This window comes from Camellia sinensis, chromosome 9 (genome assembly GCF_055761805.1).
Source record: "Camellia sinensis isolate YWXY chromosome 9, ASM5576180v1, whole genome shotgun sequence".
Lineage (NCBI taxonomy): Eukaryota > Viridiplantae > Streptophyta > Magnoliopsida > Ericales > Theaceae > Camellia > Camellia sinensis.
In genome coordinates, this window is record NC_138969.1 from 168733374 (window position 1) to 168739373 (window position 6000).

The following is a 6000-nucleotide window of genomic DNA, read 5'->3' on the forward strand; positions in this document are numbered from 1 at the left end:
ATGTAAAATAAATTGATGAATGTAAAATAAATTGATGTATATTATTGATCGATTTTTTTGATGTTTACAATGATTGATATATATAGAAGAGAAGAAGGTAGTAGGTGAAGGTAGGTGAAGATGTAGTAGGTGATGGTAGTAGGTAGTGGTAGGTGTAGTAGGTGTGGTAGGTGAAGGTAAATTCTAACACAATTACTGTAAAGGGAAATTAACTAAATACTGAGCAAGTATGACTGAAAATAGACATTTATACTTTGAGCTGAAGTGCATACCATTACCTTGAGGAATTCTAAACTTTACGATTGCAGCACAGTTCGCATGTCGATATAAATTATTTCAAATTAAAATGGTTTCAATATATAATTAAATCATAAAACAATTTAACTTTCCATTGCAAGTAATTTGTGCTCATATATTATTTGAATCAATCTACTTTGGAGAACCAATGGCTTTTTTCAGGATGGACTATGACTGTTAAATTCGTTTAAGGAAGCTACAAAAGCACAGCCAAAATTCATTTGGTTCCATGAGTTTCAAAACGATATATTACTACCCTAAACCATAACATATTTATGTTTTAGTTTTAAATGAGTTGTAGCTCCACTGCAATTTCTTCTAATCCTATTGCCTTTTTTTCTTCTATTCTTTTATCTAATCTATTTTAAGAAATTTTATGTTTATATTTTCTCTTTCCCCTATCTTCTCCTTTTTTTTTTTTTTTTTGATCAACAAAAAAACTTGATTGATGAGAGACAACCTTACAAGAAAGGAAATAAAACATCAATAAAGGGGGAAAAAAAAAAAAAGAACCGGGGGTGGGGTGGGGGGAGGGATGATGCAAAGCCAACACAGTGACACAGCACCAATGAGGGACCAAACAGATACACAGAAACATAACAGCAGGTCTAGCAGATACACAGCACAAAGGCACAAAGTCAGCAGAGCTAACAGCACTGAGACAGATAGATACACAGTCAGCAGATAGATACACAACCAGGACTGAAGCAGGTGTTGCCCAAACCAGTAAACCAACAAACCGGCAGACACCAATATGCTACCCAAAACACCAAAAACAGCAACTAGCAAATGACAGACCAGCCCACAACACATGGTGGCAGACCAGCAGGTGTTGCCCAAACCAGCCAGGGGTGAAGTGAAGCAGATGTTCACCAAACCAGCAGGCCAACAGAATCCAAAAAGCCACCCAAAACACTCAAACAGCAACCAGCAAATGACAGAACAGATCTCAGCTGCAGTCCTTAATCTGTTCTAGATTGTTAAGTCCATGACAGAGTATATGATCCCCTTTGATGAAGCTTTAACCCAAAGAGCAAATCTAACCTTAATAATTTCATACAACTCAGACCCACTAACTTCTCCTTGATCACTGATGTCCCATCCACTGCCATGGTCACCTTCTTGTCAATTTGTTTTTGAAGCCCATGTGAACACCTCAGGAAAAGAATGAATGATGCAGAAGCACAGGTAGGAAAAAAGAAAATATATATATATATATATATATAAAAGAAGAAGAAGAAGAAAATACAATTCTAAATTTTGCTTTCATAAAATTTGAGCAAAAACCAACGAAAAAGTACCACCACAACACAAATGCATGAATGTATCAAAAAATTATATGCAAGATAAAATATGAACACTGTAAAAAAAATAAAAAAATAAAAAGAGTGCATGTAACAACAAACATTATCATTCTTCCTGATGCATAATTAAATGCATGGATGCTTGCAAAAAATATAACCGAAAACTTAAAAAATACGGGGAAAAAACAAGCATGCACAATCACACAAAACAAATAAACTTTGTGATTATCGCCAAAATAAAGAAGTACCTCATTTTCAGAAACAACTCTATCAACATACTTTTAAAATAATAAAATAAAATCTAGAAGCATAATTTACCAATTTCTGCATCTCATCAGATTTTTCAAATAAATAATTTACCAAAATTTCCCTTACTTTGTTCCCACCTTGAGGAACAATGTAGTCCAACATCTGCTACAAAAGGGGAAAATGTTTAATAACTCAAAGGAATAGATACCTTAAACACAAATACATAAATAGGTACCAAATAAATGTAACAGTTAAATTTGAAGTCCAGTTAAATTTGTTGAAGGCACTCTTATCACAAAACTCGTGAGATACAAATATAGTTTTAATAATTTTAAAAACTAAGACAAATTCATCACAACCCAATATGCAAATTGAAACATATGGGGGAAAGAAAGATACAAATATAGGAAAAATATTCCAAAGAAAACCTAGACAATCTGCGGAAAAAATCAAATAAACTTGAAGAGACAATGTACTTGATTTGTAAATCAAACTGATGAAGTGGGTCCTCCAATATCTGGAAGGCCCTTGGTGAGAAGAATCATCATCGGTGGGAAATTCATAGCTACCGCTTCCACAAGGCTGGACCATGTTGATGGTGATGTTCTAAAAAAAGTTGCAAAGGGATTTGAAACCCCCAAAAGAACAGCAGAACAGGTACTAAAATATAGCAAAAAACAGGAGAGAAAAAAAATCAACTGAAATAGAAACAATCTGCAAGAGCAAGGCAAGAAAGAAAATCAAACCTGAAGAAGAAGAAGAAGCAAGACACTATTTAAACAGAAAAAAACCCGGAAACACAAATTAACACAAACTCAAAATCAACATTTCAGAAACCCATTTCAAAAAATAATTAAAAAAAAAAAAGAAGCATTGTAAATAAAATCATCATTACCATTGTAAGGGGAAATTATTCCATAAAAGAGAATAATGAATGACCACTCGAAACCCATTTCAAAAAATAATTAAAGAACATTTCAGAAACCCATTTCAATCATATATAGAAGACATATTTAGAAATCAAACCATTTCAGAACTGAATTCAAAACTATATCACTCAGATCAGAGAACCATATTTCAAAAAATAGTGAGAGAGAAATGGAAGTTTTGTTACCAGTGCTGATGGTGTTCCGACGCGAGAGCTATTCGACATCGTCGATTGCCGTTGGGGTGTGAGAGTTTGAGATAGGCACAAACAGAGAATTCTGAGAGAATCCATTCTCTCCTTTACTCACAAAAACAGATGTAGTCTCAAATATTGTAGTAAAAGGAGACGTGAAATGTAGTCAAATCAAATTTTTTACTAAATTTGAATAAAAAATGACCCATTTCATCAACTTTGATACCACTCACTCCAACGGTTCACCTTTCACCAAATCTATTCCGGGACAACCGGGTGGTCGACCGGGCGGTTGACCGGTTAGGCCAAAAAATTTTTTTTTTTTTTTTTTTTGCGAATTGTCTGAACTTTTTTTTTGAACTTTCTGAACTTTTTTTGGGACGACCGGGTGGTCGACCGGCCGGTCGACCGGTTAGGCAAAAATTATTATTATTATTTTTTTTTAACAGTTTGAACTTTTTTTCCTGAACTGTTTGAATCTTTACTGGTTGACCGGTTGGTCAACTGGCCGGGCAACCGGCTGGTTGACCAGTGTACCTCTTTCAACGGTCAGTAACAGTGATTTGGTAAAATCTGTGTCTCGTTCTCAGTTTGATGCTTTTTTTGCTGAAATCTCATTTTGATATCAATCTGGTGCAACGGTTGGAGCATAAAAAAGTGCCTTTTTCATCAAAATTTGAATCTGATATCAACTTTAATTCACCGTTGGAGATGGTCTTATTGAGTTCATTTATTAAGGTTGAGTTCGAATTGAGTTTAGTTTGAAGTCTTGACTCGATCCATTAATATTATAAGATTTTTTAATATAATTTATATTAATATTAAATAGTGAGAAGTCAATGTTGTACATGCCAAAAACAATCCGACTATTACTTTAAAAGGGCAATAACTGATACAAATTTTTCGTCAATTGAAAAACATTATTGTACAACAAATGAAATAATCATAACAATGCTACATGGAAGATAGAATTGTTGTCCTAATCTTTGTAAGAAAAATTAGTGGCATAGCTTGTATTGCTTTGTAAATGTAAAATCTTGTCTATCAAACTTGTAAGAAGGTAATTTGTTTGGGGAAAAGAAGAGGAAAATTAATTAATTTCATTACATGATTTCAATTAACCAATAAAAATATTATTGTTATTTTAGTGAAACCATTTAGGATATTAATCATATAAATACTTAGCTTCGTACCTACCTTTTGCTCTGTCAATGACTTTAAATTATTATTATTATTATTATTTTGAGCAAGATCATAGTTAAGTAATTGTCATCTTTCTTGTTATTTATTAATTGCTTCTTGTTATTATGAAATTGATGCTCTTTGTTTCAAGATACCTTCTGTTTGATAGAACTTTCTAAACTTAATTCTACTATTATATTTGAGTGTAGTGTTTGTTTACCATTTTCAAAAATTAATTTTACACTTACTTTTGAAAACTCTGTCCAAGGCGAAAAAATTTAGGCTAACCGGCCGTCCTGCCGGACATCCGACCGGTTGACCGGAACAGTGCAATTTTTTTTTTTAAATACAAATGCGACATGTTATTTTTTATATTTTAAATAAAAAAAATTTCCTAATTTTTTTAAAAAAATTTATGAGTTTTGAATAGAATTTTGCGTTGTGTGTTTAGTTATGAGTTGTAAGTTTTTGTATCAAATATCATTTGCTACATTAAAAATTCTCCACTCAATTCAAAACTCTTTTTAAAATTATTTTCAAAACTCATTCACCAAATAAATTTTTCACACTCAAATCATAATTTCAAAACTCACAAACTCAAAATACAACTCTATTCTCAAATCATATTTAGAAAACTCTATCAAACGCAACCTAAAATCCATTTTGTATACACTTTTTGTTAAAAAAAGGTAAATTAATTTATTTGTTGACTTCTTAATCCTTTTATTTTAAACTTTGATTGACTTTCGTTGACTATCTATTTAAATTTTTTCTTTTTGTTCAAATTTTTTCCCTATTTATTCAAAGTTTTTTTTCCTATCTGTTTAAATTTTTTCCCTATCTATTCAATTTTTTTACCCTATCTGTTTACTTTTTTAATCTTTTCAATTCAAATTTCAAATGTTTGTCCAAATAAAATCTATATGTTCAAAAATTCTACCTGTTCAAATTACCTATTGAAATTCTATAATCTTTTTTCTATGTGTTGAAAATGAACAGATAAAGGATTTCAAAAGAAGAAGAAATCAACCATATCTATTATCCACTCTCTTCCAAACAAAACATCACACAACCCAACCTAACCTAACCTCTCTGTTCAAAGTATTTCAATAGATAACTACACACACATACACAATCAATAACAATAACAAACAAACAAAAAAGTGTCGAATTTGAAGGTTGAACTCACGCATACACAATGAACAAATAAAACCCTACCAAAAAAAAATTAAATCTGCTGAATAGATAAAACCCTAACAATAATACCCTAACAAAAAAAATCAGATCTGAATCCATATATATATATATATATATAAATTGATCAAGATTATTCAAAAAAATCATAGATCTGTTCAAAAAAAAAAAAACCACAGAACAGATGCGAAGGAAGATGGCGATCGATGGTACTGTGGTGGAAGAAGGTGCTGTACGATAGAGGATGGCGATCAATAAGTCATGTCACTGCAACGGTATGCGACGTTGGTGGTGGCGGGATCGTCATTGGGGATGACGATGACGGAGAAAGAAGTAAATCGACAGAGTGAAAGAGAGAGACAAATGCGAGGTGTTGTGCGACGAAGGATGGCGATCTGTGAGTTACGTCAGTGCAATGGTGTGCAACGACGGTGGGAGTGGGATCGCCTTTGGAGATAATGACGACGGAGGAAAAAGTAAATCGACAGAATAAAGAAGAGAGAGAGAGATGCTGAGAGAGAGGAGATCGGTAGCGGGTGAAAAAAACAGAGGGAGAGAGAGAGAGACGATGCAGAGATAGGGGTTGGTTAGTGTTTTGGTTTGGACAGTGAGGGAAACAGTAGATGAAGAGAGCAACCAACGAAAGAGAGAACT